This window comes from Corvus brachyrhynchos, unplaced genomic scaffold, assembly GCF_000691975.1.
Source record: "Corvus brachyrhynchos isolate BGI_N302 unplaced genomic scaffold, ASM69197v1 scaffold242, whole genome shotgun sequence".
In the NCBI taxonomy this organism is placed as follows: domain Eukaryota; kingdom Metazoa; phylum Chordata; class Aves; order Passeriformes; family Corvidae; genus Corvus; species Corvus brachyrhynchos.
In genome coordinates, this window is record NW_008236636.1 from 368,408 (window position 1) to 386,703 (window position 18,296).

The 18,296-nt window shown below is 39.2% G+C and overlaps 2 long non-coding RNA genes across 2 annotated transcripts in view; both read right to left on the reverse strand.

Moving 5' to 3' along the window:
• The window catches only part of LOC108444807, a 4,220-nt gene extending 3,474 nt beyond the window's left edge, over positions 1-746 (reverse strand). The window contains exon 1 of the long non-coding RNA XR_001859507.1: positions 413-746. This is a non-coding gene — a long non-coding RNA (uncharacterized LOC108444807). The remainder of the gene's footprint in view (positions 1-412) is intronic.
• Positions 747-7,202: 6,456 nt separating this feature from the next.
• The window catches only part of LOC108444809, a 33,311-nt gene continuing 22,217 nt past the window's right edge, over positions 7,203-18,296 (reverse strand). The window contains exon 5 of the long non-coding RNA XR_001859509.1: positions 7,203-8,940. This is a non-coding gene — a long non-coding RNA (uncharacterized LOC108444809). The remainder of the gene's footprint in view (positions 8,941-18,296) is intronic.

Below are 18,296 nucleotides of genomic sequence, written 5' to 3' on the forward strand. Positions count from 1 at the left end.
AAAGAGTGGATGGATAAAGAGAAAGGATTTATGGTTTTCTATTTCTGTGTTCTCTCTTCTGAGTTTTTTTAAGGAAAAGTTCATTTTTGTGTTGAAAAAAATATCTATCTCCCAAGTTTAAAAGTCCTTCTGCCAGTCCTGAGGTCTCATTTCATGAAAATGACACAGACCTACCTTACTGTCTGGCAAATAATAATAGTGACAACAACAACAGCAACAAAAATATAAAAGTCTCATGCTCAGTATTTTCCTCTACCTTTTCAAGTACTTTCAAAACAGGAAAATACAGATTTTTTTTCTGATTAGTTATTTTATTTTCATCACCTACATAGTTGCGCATATTTGAGAAATGAAAACAAAAAAAAGCAACTGTAAAAATAGTGGAAAGTTGGGAGTTAGTTTTCATAGTTACCTCTTTTTCACGTCTCAGAAAACCACAAAAGGATTCTTTGATCCCAGTTGGTCTAATGAAGTGATAAATTAGGTCGGCATTACCCATTCCTCTGGCAGTTTTTTGGGCAAATGGAAAACACCTATAAAGCCAAATATTTTGGTCTGTAAGAGTAAAGGCTTTTATTCTAGCTAGGAATAACAGATATGTGCAACATTCTAAAGGTGGGGGGTTTTTTTAAATTTTATTTTCTCTAGCTTGTGTCTACTGATGTTCTCAGTTCAATTTTTTTGTTAGTTCAAAACACCATTTGGGTTCTTTATGATGCTTAGTTCAACAATAATCCACTGACCCACACAGGAATGTCTCACAACGCTATTGACTAGCCAGTGATATTTAAGTAATCATAATATAAGTGTGTTGGAAGAACTCTGTTCTGCTTTGGCATCTCTACCACTGTTTGGAACATATTTCAGTTATTTTTATGGCATTTTTATCTGATATTCTGTAAATAGCCCTGGGAGAAATACTTTGTAGGGGAGACATTACATATAAAAATGTACCAGTACAAGAAAATACTTCAGACTGCTTTAAATTCATTTATGTGGATATTGCAGTGAGTGAAATTTTTTTCTTCATTCTCCTAAATGTTGCGTATTTTTGTATTTCAAGTAGATGCACAAAGAACAGTTGGATAACTTCAAGAGCCCAGTCTTGATACAAACATCTAAAGCCTTTTGACTACCCACAGTTTACCCTCAACCCTTTTGATAGGCCCTCTGTATTTTCTAAGTACAGTGCCCTTTTTTTATTCTGACTCAGCCATAGTCACCTTTCCAATAAGTTCTAATCATCCATTACTTTACACTTTGAAAGCTTGCTTACCATATTGAAGTCAATGAAAATTATTCTTTAGCATGTGTTTTCGGTGAAAACAGTAAAGACAAAACACCTAGCTAGGACTACAGTAATTTTGCTTTTAAAGTGATACAAACTCTTACATTGTTTTCTTTCCTGCTCTTAGACCAAAGGCTATGGAAAAGCTCTGCCTACGCTGAATTTTGAATGGTGCACTGTGTTCTGAATTACTGTTGTTTTCATACCAGCCATTCTTGATATTTTTTGGTTATGAGACTTCTGATGGCAAGCAGGGAGACTGTCTCCAGGCACTCATACCATTACATGGTGCAAGGGACTGTTGGAGGATGACCTCTTTTTGGCTCTAGCTCCTCAGGTTTGTGATGTAGATTCAAAGGCAAAAACTGTCACACAAAGTCACATTGCTGTCATAACCTTAATAGGCCTCTAGCAGGCTACTAGAGCATGCAGTCAAATGTTTGAAGCAGAGCAACCTCACTTAATCTGTCATTTATGGAAGGAAAATTAAAGCTATGTTTCCACTAAGTTCAAGCAAGGTTTCTGGAAAAATGTCCTTGTAAACAAAATTGCAGATTCTTCCCACCTGCTTCTGCTTTCAGTCCTGATTAAACCCTAAGGTCAATTATCTGAAAATCTGGGGAAACTTCTGAGTCAGAAGTTGATCGCTTTCCAAAAAGAGAAGAAATTAAAATGGGAAAAAGAACGGATCAGGCAAATTCTTAATATTGACAAATAGGTTGGCTTTTTTAATGTAGCCTGTCAACACAGGGAAGTTGTGAAGTAATAGGAACATAAACTTTTGGTCATAATACAACCTGACGTTTATTTAAAATTAATGGAAAGTTTCACAATAAGCACATTTTGTCCACATTTTTATCTGCAATGCAAGAATGCTGGGGCCATTTTGTGTTCCCTCTGAGTACAGGGAGTAAAGAGTCCTCCCAGCTTTTCTCTATTTTTTTGTTTTAAAGAACTAATCCATCTAGACATTATATGCATATAATGTGAAAATTCTGGATGAAAACTTTTGATCACCCATCTTCAAAATGGAACACTGTAGAAAAAAGACGACTATGAAGGCAGCGAATTTACTGGAATACACCTTAATAAACATTTGGAATAAGACTATTCCTCTTCAGTGCAATAATCAAACATTGGATTTAAAGTGTTAGAGCCATCTTGTGTTCTGGTTCATACTGACACAAAGCTCATAGATTTAGCTCATAGATGCCAGTTGACTGTAGGCTCATAGAACAAACCATGGCCTATTTCAACAGATTCGGTCTCTAAAGCCAGTGCTGCCTTGGAATATTTTCTGTAGTGGCAGAAACTACAGAATGAGGTGTAAAATATGTGGAGAAGAAATGGAGACCAGTTGGGATTTTGGGATATTTGTGATGCAGAAGAATACCACTAGTTCATTAGCTGTCTTATATTCCTTCCTTTGGAAGCTAACAATACAGGAGTGGGGAGAAACTGGAGAATATGAGGAAAAGAAATAAGCTGGAAAGAGCAAAGTGTCCTTTTAGCAGTATCAAGAAGCCCTTCTGTTTAACTGCAGAAGAAGACATGAGAGTTTGGTAAGGAATAGAGCCCACATGATCTTCCCTTCTTACTCTCCAGACCCAGTTTGTATATGACAAGAAACCACTGTAGACACCAGTGTTATTCTCATCTGTACCTGGAATTTCAGTTTCAAGCAAGTAAAATACCTTTCTCTGTCATCAGGATCTGATTCTCTGTCTCTTGCAGTTAATGGCAAAGATACCATCGATTCCAGGGGGAAAAAGTCAGTCACAGACACTCAATGGTTGGGTTGTCTGACCACCCCCACGCTTAGGTCAACTGAAGTCTCAGTTATGCCTTTAATAACAACAAATATAACATGATCTTGAGGGTAGCAAAACCTAAGCATAAGCACCAATCCAATATTGTAGGAACTATAATACACCTGATGAGTATCGTTCTCTACTTATTTTCTGGATTTGAGGCAATAAATTTGAAAGTCACTAATTGTGTTTTTTCAGATTGCTTGTGGTATTTTGTGCAAATAGCATGCAAACTGGTGACTTGTCAAAGGTCAAGAATCTATATTTTTTTAGAGTTAGCCAGACTTCCCTTGAAATATTTTCTTTCTTTCTCTTATGCTGATCTACGCTTACCAGCAGAGGTGCTAAATTCTGGAGTGATCCTGCTGGTTTATTCCTGAGCTCTGTTTGATTGGGGAGAAGTAAATGCTGCTGTCATGTTAAATATTATCTCACAAAAGAAGAACACTAAATCCAGAACAGCTAATGAAAACATTGAAAATGTCATGAGGCAAAGAATAATATTCCAGAAATTGGAAATCCCATCAGATGAAGTCAGCGAAATGGAATGTATGTCATGAGACATAGGATGTCTGATGAAAATAAAGAGGGTTTAAGAAAGTTATTGAAGACACTGAACTTAAATATTTCAGTCTCTGAATCAGGAAGTCTGAGAAAGAATAGTCAGCTATATTGGAGCCTCAGGAATCTTAATAAGCATTTAAGGAGGGAGACAAATTTATGCAAGTGATAGGTGGCTTTTAAACATCTGTTTTTACCAGGGATAACTCAGTTGAGTTGTTGTCTGAGACATACTGTTTTAAGGGAATGAGTATGAGATCAATGAGGTGCAAAAGAAGAATGATGGAAAACGATTAGCAAATTCAGAAAAAAAAAAAAGAGTGATATGCAATTAGAAATTTTAAAAGGTCTCAGCAGTGGATTTCCTGAGTTACAGACAGTAACAATACAAGCTGCATAATATCGGCTGCTACACTAGGAAATTGGATTGTAGTAAATAATTTATTTACATTTTAAGTCCTAAAGGATAATATTTTAAGAGAAAAAATGTAGTTCTTCATTAGAAGATTGAAAAAAGATTGAAAAATAGGAATTTAAAGTAATGTTGTAATACAGTCATATAATTTTTAATTATAATTTTCATTTCCCTTTTAATGTCTAAACATTAGCCAGTCCTGTATTGAATTTGTTACTGAAAGTCCTAGGAATTTTATCTCTTAGTCTGAAGTTTTTCTGAGTCCTCATGTTTTTTCTTTTTCATTCTTTTCCATATGTCTGTAGTATCTTCAATGCAGGAGAAAAAAAGAGAAGCTGAAGAAATGAATGGGCAGAGCATTTCATTAAAGAGATTACATCTGTATCTGGACATATCTCATGGAAATCTGGATTAACCTTCATCAAATGAGAGTGGAAACTTTAATTTTGATCCAAGACTAATGAAAATGTTCTGGATGGAAATGTGTACCATTTAGCAGCATAGCCTCCTTCTTACTCACATTGTCTGTGTAGTGCATTACTCCCCAGGGAACACATTCCTTCACATTTTTCTCCATCAAAGCCAGATTGCTGCTATGCCACGTAAATTGAGGCAGTATTTGAAGTGAAAGAGCTGATGGCTCATGGTTATATAAACTGTGCTGACAAGTTCAGAAGTGGTGGGGTTACTGAGTTTCTCGGTTCTGTCTGTTCAGCAAAGGGGATTTCAGGGAGCAGCTCTGGCTGGGAGGTGGCTGCTGGCTGCATTGTCCAGAGCCATGGAGCCGAGCTGTGCATGCCGCTGTGCCATCACCTCCCAGCCCATGCACAGAGCAGCCCAGTGCTTCTTCCAAGCCAGTTTGCAGGGTATCCCAGCTGCATTACACACAGGCTGTGGGGTCGAGTGTGTGGGTAGGGTCATGGCTGAGGTGTAGGGTGTCTCCCCAAACCTGTGAGTGCTCATAGTAGCACTTTGCAGAGGGTCCTCTGGTGGATGCTGGACTATTGCCTTTTGTGAGACTGCCGGAGCGCATTTCCTGTCTCATCCTTCTCCTTCTCTGTTTTGTGTTATTCGTTTACATGGTGCTTTTTCCGCAAAGTGCCATGTTATAAACTTCTCTATAAACATGCTAACTTGTTCCCTGTTCAACAAACGCCAGCCCAGCTCAGCACACTTGGACCCCTTAGCCTTGCTGAGACAGCCTGTGCTCTTTTTTCCATCAGATACTCTAGGCATGGTGGAAGAAGCCTGGTTGGTTTTTTTTCTCTCCTTTCAATTTTTTTTCTTTTCTTTGTACAGGGCTATAATTTTCTCCTTCCAATTAATTTCACTGTCAGAATTCTGTCCCTAGTGTGATACTTTTCACTAATGAAATAAGACAGTCAGGATCTTGGCAGTGGGGAAAGCCTCAAAACTGATGAAAGGAGACCCCATGCCCACAGCTACTTTTTTCCCTTGTGTCTTCCTATGGTCTATGTAAAGCAGTTTGCAGGGACTCCTGACACAAGGTGAGAGAAAATGGATAGGAAAGAAGCTTTAATAAAGCAATGTTGAAAACCTGTAAAAAGTTATTATATGTAAATTTTACTAAGTAAAAGAACAAATTTATTTTTAATTTTTTCCCTCCTTCCACATTGAAAACTTGTTGAAGGTGAACAGCATGGTCCAAGACCCATTCACAGGCAATACTACTTCCCTCTTCTGTAACTTGCTTCCATTTCTTCATGGAGTTTGACCATCCTGGCCTTTGGGAGCTGTCTAGGAGGCTCACACAATTTCTGGTGACAAGAACAATTAGGTCTGAACACATATTTTCAAAACTAAAAGGGATAGCACCTTTCTCCCAGCTGTCTCACTGCTGCTTCTTTTAGTGCCTGGCAGCCAATCTTGCCAATCTGATCTTGGTCCAGCTCAACAGAGAACAGATATCACATATCCCTATTTTAGCCTGGGGAAAAGGAAAAAAAATAGTCACAGCAGGAAAGTGCTTTGGTAACAGTTTGACAGGAGTCAATAAGGAACATCAATACAAAGCATCTGGACAAACACTCGACTGCTTAATGCAGTGAAAAAGAAGTGTTGTTTGCCCTTATTTTACCTGTTATTTAAAGTTAGTAATCTTCTTATTTTATCCTTGCGCTTTTCTCTACCTTTTGATCCCAAGAATCTAAGCAGTGTATTATAAAACTATGAACTCTCTAACTGCACAATATATCTTTAATTTCTAGAGCAGCTCTGTATATTGTGGTTAGATATCACACGTGCTAGTCCCAACTCCAAAGTATTATAAAATACTTTATAATGAGTATTTTATGGCACTGTGTAAAGCAATAGCAAATTACAATGTATGCTGTTCCACCAAACTCTCTTTCATCTGCCCCGTGCAACCTTCTCAGACTCATTGTGAAGTTTCTAACACCAAGACAATGAGATTATTTAATTCCTTAATAACTTAAATGCTGTTCTGTGTTTATCACAAAGTCAGACAAGTGTCCAGGAAAAGAAAATAGTTGACATATAATGAACAAGAAAGATGTTCACAGGAGGAAAAAACCAATTTGCTGGGTTTGAGATTTAGGAATTTGGTCTCACAGGAAACTCAAACAAGCACTATATGGGCACAGTCAGTGTGGTTCTATGACAGCAGTGTTTTTGGAATTTCCGTGACAAGAATAGATACAGAATTATACTGAAGAAGTACTTTCATGTTACCTTAAGCAGAAACTCTCTAGTGTCTCCGGCATGCTGTTAGCAGCTGGGTTGGGATAGTTGTTAATAAAGTCTCAGGCATCTCTGAGTCTGGTGAGATATAGACAAGTACAAATGTATAGCTGCTCCTTCTTACCCTTGGCATTCCATCCACTATTGGATTAGACACAGATAGGATTAAATATACAACGAGTTACGACAGAAGAAGTCAAAAGGTGAAGAAAGTTCTCACTGGAGAAGAAAAATAGTGCAGAGGACTGTAGGACATCTTCCTCAAACTTTCAAACTTCCTTGTCTAGATTTCATAAATATTGTGAAATGCTCTGTGGTCTCTATTATTAACAAAATGTACCCAAAAGCCTTTGTTAAAAGTGTGCTAAACCCCCCTCCCCTCCCCCTAGCCCCTGGAATTGCCAATATTTGTGGTCAAAAAACATAACAGACTGCAACAAGGAGAAAAAAAAAAGAAAAATGTAGGTGTAAAGTCCATGCTACCTTCTGGGGTTTTTGTTTTCGTAGTTATCCTTAGTGATAATTTGTGTTGATTTTTTTCTTCAGCATGTACAAACCTTACCTTAAGAAATAGGATACAATTCTTAGATCATGCCTCAAGAGAACTTGCATATGAAACTTGCAGAACTGAAGCTTCCCAGAAACCATCAAGTGTTACAAGTTTAGATTAACACCATGAAAGCTGGCAATTTTTGAAGACTGCAATGATCATTTCAAATCCTACTTTTAGGGATCCCAAATGGAATTTTGCAAAGAAGGTATGAGGGGATCCATTAGAGTATGAGCTGATATATCAAAGGATAAATCCTAATAGCACACCCAGCTAATTTGAAAAGTGGAATTAACCTTCCTTGCCCTAATATAGCTGTCAGAAAACCTCTTTTTACAAGCAAGATATTTTTCCTGGTCAGAAAATATCTGTTTGCTGTCACTGAGTCTTTCCACAGGAATCCGCTATTTAAACAAAATTTATTAAGACAGCCTTTTTATGTTCAGGATAGAATTGCTGATTAAGTGTGAAAGAGGAAAACAGAGAGAGCTCCCACACACACCCAGTTGCCTGGTGGTTAGAGCACACATTGCAGTGCAAGAGCTGTGTGCTAGTCCCAGGGCTAGTCCCAAGTGATCCTTGAACTTGAGCTTGTCAAATGAGGGGTAAAAGCCTCAGCTCTACAGAAGGGATGTAGTGATTTCTCCTACTGCTCTTTAGCATAAGGAGAAAATTTATGATGTCTTAGGACCATTATAAAACCTCAAGAAATGCAATTCCATTCAGTTGTATTTCTGAGCTTGCAAATTTCAAAATACAAAAAGTAAGTTGGCCAACTGAAGTGTCAACATTTTCAACATGTCATTTTCACGGAAACAGAGGAAAAGTCAAAATCTCAGTGTGTTGCCATTAAAGATAACAATCAAAGGCTGCAATACCTATAAAGTTTAGGATGTTTTAGGATATTTTTTAAATGTCTTAAGATAAAGGAAAACCCAATACCAAAGCTGATTTCAGGATTCTGGAAGAGTGTTTGACAGATGAATGTATCTTCGTTAAGGAGAATACCATAAAGCACAGGCTTAAATATTCATTATATATATATATATATAAATAATCATTAAATATAAATACTCATATTCTGGAAAATTTTAAGAAGAAACAAGCCATGGACTTTCACTTTCTGAAGACAGACAAGTATAAAATAACTTCACAGAAAAATGTTTCTGAAGCAGTAGCGTCACGCTACTTAGCCTCACCCTAAGTAAAAATACTTGTTCAGATACTGTCCTTACCCTAACTACACTGTATACCCTGGCTATATATATGTAAAGGATGGAAATCCTGGACACGTGAGATGTATAATTACTGCCTTCCTTTTATAAATTGGTGAAGGCCTAGTTCTTGCCACTGAGTGGGTACAGCAAGTGGAAGAAACACTATGTGAATGGGGGCGGGGGGGCGGTGTGGGACCTGGGTGCAAGGTATTGATGTTAAAATAGTGACTGTTCCTCAGAGCTTAACACTGCCATGCTGGGTGGGATGGCAAGATGGTGCAAAGGACAGATTTTAAAGGGTTTCCAGTACCTTAGGGATTTGGTTTGTGGATCTTAAATATCCAATCTCAGCTATCCATCTAGGCTTCTTCTGTGGCCTGTGGAAAGAAGTTGCATAGCAACATGGTCATTGAATCATCTTAATATAGGTCTGTATGATTAACAGGGTGAATCACTTCCTATAACAGCCTAACCCTCTCCATGCACTAGAAAGGTTGCATAGATATCTGACTACTTTGGATGCTTCACTCATAGATAAAGGAAGTTAGATGAAATGAAAGTCCTTTCCCCTTAGCACTGTAACTTGTAATTGTGTAACTTATGAACAAGGTCTGTCGGTCTTTGTGAAAAGCAATTATGCATAAGACAAGATTTTCAAACACCCCACATGAAGTTTCTTGTTCTGTTTTGGGGCAACTCAGGTGTTAAAAAGGAATAATAAAAGAATGAATTATATCTCATTCAGAACAGTGGAGTTTTTCTGGGACAGTTCCCCAGTCATATTTCGCTGTCTGTGATGGAAGTCGTATTTTTATCAGTCCTCGTGAAATGGTGTCTCATTTTGATTAATAGAGAAGTATCTTTTTACTAATAGTTTCCCTCTGGTTTAAATGAGATGGACTATCTGTTAATAAGCAGCACATCACAACCTTAGAAAGAATGAACTTTACTGAATTTTCTGGATATTTTACCTTGGTTACTAAGCGACGATTGCTAAAATTCTAGGCAATCTAAAAGCAAGTAAAAAGAGGGGCTATATGACACTTCCTTGGATTTCTACATATGCCTTTATTGAGTAAAATGATCCTAGATCTTGTATTGACAGCTGCTTTTTACTATACAGTTATAATATTCTAATGAACTTTCAATTTCCTTTCCCTTCCCTTCCCTTCCCTTCCCTTCCCTTCCCTTCCCTTCCCTTCCCTTCCCTTCCCTTCCCTCCCCTCTTTATTTTAATATGTGTGTGGAAACGATGTGAACTCTTGTCCAGCAGTTTTAGAGACATTTTGCCTTAAAACACTCAGAGCATGGGAGTTAAATCAGAGCCCTACATGCTGTACACAGTACTGTACTGCAAGCAATACAACTGTTGTGAGAGGAAATGCACCTTTTTATCTTAAAGGTCATAGGAGGTACTGTGTCAAATAAATCACTAAGTGTTGTGTATCTCTGGTTATTACATATATCCTCCTGGAGAGGCAAAATTCGAGACCTCTGGTGTTTTGTTGTGTGCTTGGGGGATTCACAGTGCTGGGGCCCAACTGCATGCTAAAATTGGATGATTTAAAGTCAATTCCTCCTTGACATACCTTTCAAGTCTGAACAGATTGGAAGCCCTCAGGGTTCTGAATGTGACCTTCTCTGGAAGCAGTTTATGGGATTAACTCTCAAAGCACAGCTGGTCTCTGTCTCCTGTTATGCTACACATTAGTGATGCCATCAAACTCTATTTGGAAAAGCACAAAAATCTGCAAGTCTAAACTCAAATATGACAGAGTAAAACTTGCCCCAAATTCTTCATGTTTCCTTTCTCTTTGTTGAGAGTTCTCCATAGAAACAGCTGCCAGAAAGAATTCCATGGGTTAATATCATTGTAAATTGTTTTGCAGGGCCCCTTATAACTCTGGAGTGACTTCAGTCTTTCTCTTATGTACAGTGATATAACCTCAATATCATAGTGAGGAAAAGAAGCCCATTTCCCCCCAAATCCATGTAGAGATATTTTCTTCAGAGAGATCTGCTTCAGGACTTTGGCAGTAGTAGAAGAACAGTTGTTAGGAAATAGGATTCAGCAACTAAAGAAATGTGAAGTAGAAGCTCCCTTCTTGCTCACATCCTGTGATTAACTGCCAAGATCAATCCATGGAGCTTTATTTTAAATTGAATTTATTCAAAAGTCCACTACATAAACAGCACGGAAAGAATGAAGACTCAGACTTTATTAGTTACATCACAGTTCCTGTTTGGCATTTACTGAGGGAGTCTGTGGCTGTCAGAACCAGAATAAGAAGAAAATTGAGTAGTACAGTTGGCCAGTGTCTGAACCAAAATGGAGTGAATTAGAACCAAGTGTTTGTGAAGACTCCTCCCTCTCAGTCATGGTTTTAAAAATGGAAGTTCCTGTATGGTTGTTGGCCCATGTGCCCTGTCATCTTGTTACCTGCTCTGGGATAGAGCTGCCCTGAATGTTGTGCTCCTACTCTGGCAGCAGCTGATCCAAACACTAAAGTAGACATAGTGAAACTACATGTTATTTATTCCTCTGTTACACCTTAAAAACATAAAATGTTCTTGTTCCTTTGCTTATTTGCTACTTGGTTTGTATCTGAATATGAGATTACATGACACCACGGATCATCACTCAAAAGACCTACTTTATGGGAGTCTTCAGGCCAATAGTTTTAATCCGGAAAAGATCGCACTTTATTGAAGGGTGACAGCTATCACAGAAAGGACAGAGAGGAGTAAATAAGAAAACTTGGACAGAAGATTGTAAGAGGTCAAGGTTTTGTAGAACCACTGGGGCTTCCAAATGTAAAAGAAATCAAGTTCCTCTCTGGATTTTTTATCCAGCTCATTCCTAGTACTAGAAGAAAGCCTGTATGGCTTTATTCTAAGAGCTGCTTTCTTTTTCCCTTTTAAGTAATTTAAAGTATAATGATGTTGTGGCCCTGATGGAAGCATCTTGCATCTCTTACTCTGTCTTCTGTCTCACTGAGGCTAAAGGGTATATTTTTTGGAATTTCTAAAACTAAAAAAGGATACCTTCTGACCTGCAGTAGAAGCTTTACTGGAAAAAATTTGCTAATAAATCATACTTATAAAGTGGGTGGAGTAGAGGATCTGCCTCAGCCCTATCCCATTCAAAGCCTCAAATACAAGTTTGTGTTGCTCAAATCCCTGGAAAATCAGGTGGCTCCTACTTAGATTTGCTGGCCAGTTAAAGCCATCCTTAACAAAAAAAAAATATATATACATATATGTTCCAGATATCTTTGTGCATAAGAAGAAGGATAAAGTATTAATGACACAGTAATCATCTCTGCAATTACAGGAATAACACTTCAGTTCCTTTCGAAAATAGAAGCAGGCAATGTCTTTTGGAGCAGAGAAGAAAAAAAGTATGGAAACTTCCAGAGAAACCCACATAGTCATTGGCAGTCACAGGCCAGAAGTGTTCTGATAAATGTTATTTATACTGTTCTTACAATTTGGAGCATGTGATAGAGCAAATGAATGACTGCACTGAACAAAGAGGACAATCAGCAAGGATGTAAAATTATGCTTGGCACAGTTTGCTTTGCCTCAGGGATTTCTAGAGAATCAGTCTTTCATTTTAGCATGAGCCCAAACCCAGGGTTTTTTTAACAATCTATAACTTTTGTGGCTGGTTGCTAGAAATATAGTTTAAAAAAGGAACTTGGAAATACAGTACACAGCTTCACTTCCAGAACTACATCACAATCAGGATTGTTCACTTTCCTGGGGCAGGGGAGAGGAACAGAGAAAAGTAATTAAAATGAATATTTTCTTCCTTGCATTTGTTCTCTGCAGTAATAAAAGATTCTAGATCAAAGCAGTTCTGTTAGCGGTATCCAAGTCAAGTCTCAACTAAAGACAAATACAAACGGTGTTCTTTTGATCTCTTGCAGTTTCATTCTTGAAGCCACTCCCTTAATGCTCTTCATACCTTCCATCATATGAGCTTGGATGGTAGAAGATTTTCCCCACTGTCAAACCGGGGCTGATCAACCCCTCTCAGGATAAAAATCAGTAGGATTGTCTTTGAAGGGAGGGTCTGCATTTTGAGTAACCTTCACCACTGTCTCCTGTGTAAAACCAGCACTCTGGAGAAACAGCAAGCTGCAGCCTTTAACTCTATGACATGAACTATGGACAGATACTAGACTGATGGGCCGACTAAGCATTCATTTTCAACATTTTTGTGGATTACCAGTAGCCTTTCTTTATCTACCTCTGTACTTCTGTGATTTGGCTGCTTAAAGGGAGTTAAATACCATCAGTGATCAAGGTCTTTCTCTGCTCTGAACTTTATTTAAGGCAGATATAATTGGCTGTGGAATATAGATTGTTTTCATATTAAAAAAACCAAAACAAAATCAGTGCTATGTGAGCAATTTAACTGCAGAAGTCTTTAACATTTACTGCAGTTGTAATTAAAGTTTCAGCAGGCATTTTCAAATGTCCAAGAACAATCAAGAAAACCAGATAGAAGGCAGTGGGGGGACTGTACAAGCAGGGGTTTTGGTTCTTATGTAGGACCTCTGAAAAAACTACCACAGCACTGTGGCAGCTTGATATTTCTGAAAAAACCTCAGAGTGTAGCCCTGAAAAATATATGTGGTGAAAATTTTGGTTTTTTGATTTTATTTCTGGATTACCATTTAACAGGAAGTATTCAAGAATATTCCAAACCAGACAGTCCCATTTGAGGACAATACTGGAGGTGGCTTTCTGAAAGTAGCTGAGGTGCCACAACTGTGAAATAAGAATATCAGGACCTGCTCTTTTGCAGCAAGGTTTTCCTGACCTCTTTTAGAAATGAGATCACATCTGCTGTGGAAAGATGGCTGGATACATTGTCCTTGATACCAATGTTTGGGTGAATTATAGGACATGAGGGAATGAGGCCCCAGAATACATATACATGTGTAGAAACACATGAGCAGAACCACTGCTTTCAGATATCACTGCAAAATGTGACAAAATACAACTGGCAAACAGACTGCAACCAGCTGAAGCGCTGTTTTTAATTAATCTCAGTGCAAGATGATAATGGAAGTGCATTTCTCTTTTCCTGTTGAATGAAGATGCACTGATTCAGCAATAATTGAACCCTAAACACTTCATAAACTTCTTCTGGGAGGAGCTGCAGGAAATGCCAGCAAAGTCATCTGTGAGTCATTAAGAAGAAAGAGCGAGGACTCTCTTGAAGCTGATCTTCCCAGTCCCAGATCACAAAGGGAAGGCAGTGATAGTGGCTGGTCATCTTAAAGTGTCCTACTTGGCATGACCAGTCCATGTTGTAATTTTTCCGAAAGTAGTTGTTAAGAGACAATAGGGTAGTCTGATGTGGTCTAAGATTTCTTAATCAAAGATGCTCTCATCTAACAGCTCTTTTACCCATTACAGTAGAACTGTTTTTATAGTGCTTATGTTAGAAAAGCAGGACTGCATTTATGTTTCTGCTTTGTGATTGCCAGAGCCCTCAAGTGTTTTATTATAGTACATTGCCAGTTTTGTTGTAACTAAGGTGGAGAACTCCTTACGTCTGCAAGTTGGGTTTTTTTCATGTAAGACCATAAACTCTTTCTGGTCTTGTCTAGAATTTCTCATGATGCAAGATTGGTTTTGTGGTCTAGACCTGGTTCAATAAGCAAAAGTTTCTTAAGATACAACTTTCTGGATAAAATACCATGAAACCTGTTGCTGTGTCTACATGCGAATCGCTATGTAACTGCCCACAGAGCAAAGCCTGGCTTCACTCCTACCCCAGGAACTCTCAGATGCTCACTGCAAAGCTGCTGCTTCCATGAAAAACAAGACAAGGAAAGCCATTTTTTGTTAAATTAAAAAAAAAAAAAGGCAAGAATAAACAAAAGAAGAAAAAACGGAAAGAGATTAGTCTTTGCTGAGAGTTATGCTTAGCTGTAAGGCACTAGATGAATTAAAGCGAGCACTGGCAGGCAGGCAGAATATCCCAGCAAATATCTGCCCATGAGCCAGGGGTTATATGAACTTAATTGCTCAAGGGAACATACTTTGGTTGCTGATTCCATGTCACACCCAAGCAATATAAATCTGAACCTTGCTCTTGACTGAAATTTGAGAAATGTCTGCAGGCGTTTCACTAAAATGCAGCTCTGCTGAAGGGGATATATGTGCATTGAAAAAATGTAATCAGAGTCTTCCAGCTAACTAGAAGCTGGTTGTGAAAAGAAAGTGCAAGACGTATGTGCTGGATGGGAAGTGTTGGGTGAATATCCAGCAGCAATTTTGGGAAAGAAGGAGGAACTGCGTAGAGATGGAGAATAACAAAAAGAATTAAAAGTCAGGGAGCAGCTAAAGGGTAAAGGAGGGGTCTGGGAGTTCAGGGCAGCAGAAGGAGGAAGGAAACAGGCGAGGGAGGTAGGGGAATGTCAGATGTGGCTGGGACCAGAGATCACTCTGCTCTTCCTTCCCAGATGTGTTCTGAGTTACAGAAACTGGTCAAGGGTCAACAGTGCCCTCCTCCTGTCTCCAGTTTTGTCAGAAACTGGAGAAAAACAAGGTAAGAAACAAAGAAAGAAAGATCATATGGATTTAATCTTTAGAAAAAGAGGTCATTTAAAGGTAAGGCATGGACAACTGGAAGAATGCTGGTGGCCTAGATGACATATTCTGAGAAGAGAAAGCCCTTGGAGGTGCATGGATCAGATAAACCAAGCCAAAAAAGAAAACTGTCTGAAAAAACTGCAGGATTTCATTTTAGTGATGTCCTAGACATGACCTGCTTGAATGACAGTTCCACAATCCAGGAAAACCTTAAAATGTCTCTTATTTCTAGCATCTTCTACAACAGAGGATGCTGAAAAGAACAACCTCCTGTTACATGCTAGCTGGTTTCAGCAGAGTTAATAGCACAAGAAGAGATGGAACAAAGGAAGGTAAGGGGGAGATGGAGGAAACAACTGAAAAAAAATAGGCAAATTGCAGGTAACTTGTTTGGAGGGAAGGAAAGATGAAGAAGGAGAGAGACCATCTATTTGTATTTTCTCTTCAATATCAATTTTTAATCAAACATGAAATTTTCTGGAAGTATTTGTATGGGTTGTACAGATTTGCTATCAGATAAACAGCTGTTTGATTGTGCCTGCAGATGAGATGTGGTTGCTCTCATTCAGAAACTCCATCCAGGCTGCCATACATCCAAAATCTCAGGTATGTTTCTAAGCAACTACATGGTGCAACCCCATGGGTCTGAAAAGCTCTGGACTGACTTTGTATCTGCTTCCTAGGTGAGCAATTATGCTCATCGTCATTGTCCTCAAATCATCAGATGCACTCTGCCAAAGCTAATATTGTAAAATGTGCGTAGTAAGTAGATCCAACACATCTTGAGTACATCACTTAGCACAGACACCTGTACATCAGGGCTGAAAAGAAGTGTGGCAGCCCCAAATTACTCTTCTCTTCCAAGCCTCTTAATTTGCTATACTATACTACTACCTACATGTTTGTGATTTACCTCAAAAACCTTGTTAGAAAGTACAAAATGTAGGCATTTCCCTGTTTTCCTAACCCCTCATCACAGTAAAATGTAAACTGGAAGGAGTAGAGGTAATTAGGTCTCCCAGTAGCAACCATGTTGCCTTAGAAAGATTAGATTAGCGCCCTGACCTCTGAAGGAACACAGAATTAACTGTGGTGGAAGGTGCTTAAAACCTGGGAGAAACACGTGATTTTCATCCAGTGAGAGCAGGGATTTCTCCTTCAGCTCACTAAGCACTCTGGAGTAGGAACAGTGCTTGGCCCAACAGTACATGGAGCTCCATACTTGCTTTTTAATGCAGCACAAGGTGGAAACTCTGTTAAGAAGGTTCATGACGTTTTCTGGATCAGACATCTCTTTCCCTTGCAAGTCTCTTAAGACATCTAGTATGTTATCCTTGGCATTTCCCTCCAGGACTTAGCGTGATCATATGTCAGTAAAAGATGGCAGTAGCACCTCCTCACTAACCTGCTGTTCCCAGTCTGTGATGGGTTTAGAAAATGCCTTTCTGTCACACTCGGAGGATCCTTTTATCCCTCTCCACTGTGCTGATCTGGGGCTGACAGGCAAACGTCGTCTCATCTTGCTGTCATTGTGGCACTGGTGGAGCTGTCAGTGGAGCAAGCCACAGAGGAGGGAGGGGACTGTGGCTCCCCACTTGGCTCCTCTCAGTGTCCCTATTCAGTGAGAGGCTCCACTCATGCTGGGGGAAGCTCTCTGGCAAACTCTGAGAAACAGCCTGTCCGTGGCAAGCTTCTGGAGACACCGCATGCTGGGCTGTGGATTGGAAGAGTTTCACTGCGAGCTGCCATTTTCACGACTCGCCCAGCAGAGCTGGCTGGATCAGCCCTGCCTCTGCAAGGAGTTGCTGCAGAGCTACGCTGACAGGTCCCTGAGAAGGCTCCTGCCCACTCTTGCCAACATGGGCACACTTGCTGTTTGGTGCTCATGGTTTCTAGGCAAGAGCAAGATCAAAAAATGGGTGAAAGGTGATCTCAAATGGGTAAAATTACACATCCTGATTGGAACTATGAAACAGAAAATGCTCTACAATATCAGTACAGTTAACTGTTGACAGTAGTTGCAGCATCAATGACAAGCACCACCCAAGGTAAAGCAACAAGTGCAATTGTGCCACAAAGTGTGAAGTATCTCTTGTAAATGCCGAGCAAGAGATTTGCTGTAATATGTGAAACACTGGGACAGATTGAGTAGGAACTTATGAGATCATGTATCTTTTCAGTTTGCTGCTTTCAGACATAAGTTTCCCTTACTTCATGCAATTGAAATTGTCTGGAGAGCTCTAGAGAGAGAGAGAAAGGATTCTGGGAAGAGAGATTATTTTTCACAATAGTAAACATGCTGGTTCCAAAGTTCCCTGGTATATTCACCACTTACCTGCTTGAAACTATTCAGAGCACTAAATCCCTTTGCACATAAGGGCTTTTTAGATGCTAGCAAGATATGAAACTCCTTTCTGAAATTTCTGTCACTTGTCTTGCAGTGTTTGATATTACCTTGTTATTTCTAGCATATAGATAATAGAAGCTCAGTCCTGGATTTCAAAATTAAGCCCATAAGCTGGTCTGTGGTCTTCTATTAAACAGACAGTCAGAAAATGAGACTTATGTGGAAAATACGAGAAAACTGGGTTTGTTTAGTCTGGAAATAAGAAGTTGAAAAAGCAAAAGATAACAAGTGTGCCAAGACAGCTACACAGAAAACAGTGACTGATTATGTTCCTGCATCACAGGGAATAGGATGTGCACAAACTGGCTTATTTTGCATCAAGACAGATTTAGATCAGTCATTAATTGAGAATTTGTATGATTACTTAGAGAAATTTCAGAATCCCTTTAAACACTAAGATATGTTCATCCAAATGCTCAGATGTCTGTATGGTGTAGGTATGCTTGAAGCTGCCCCCAAACACGAGCTGAACATCTGCCCTCTTGAGGTACCTTCCAACCACCTGCTTCTAAGACGTTGTCTCAAGAAAGTATTACAGGGACAGCCCCCAAAACCTGCCAGTGCTGGAAGATGTCATTCCACCTGACACTAAGAAGAGAAAGGGAGGAAGCCATGGAGGCCATGATGCTCAGAGCAGTCAGGATGGTCATCAGAGGGAGTGCCAGCAGCACAGTAGCTCAGCTGCCCATGGTACGTGGTGTAGGTGAAGCT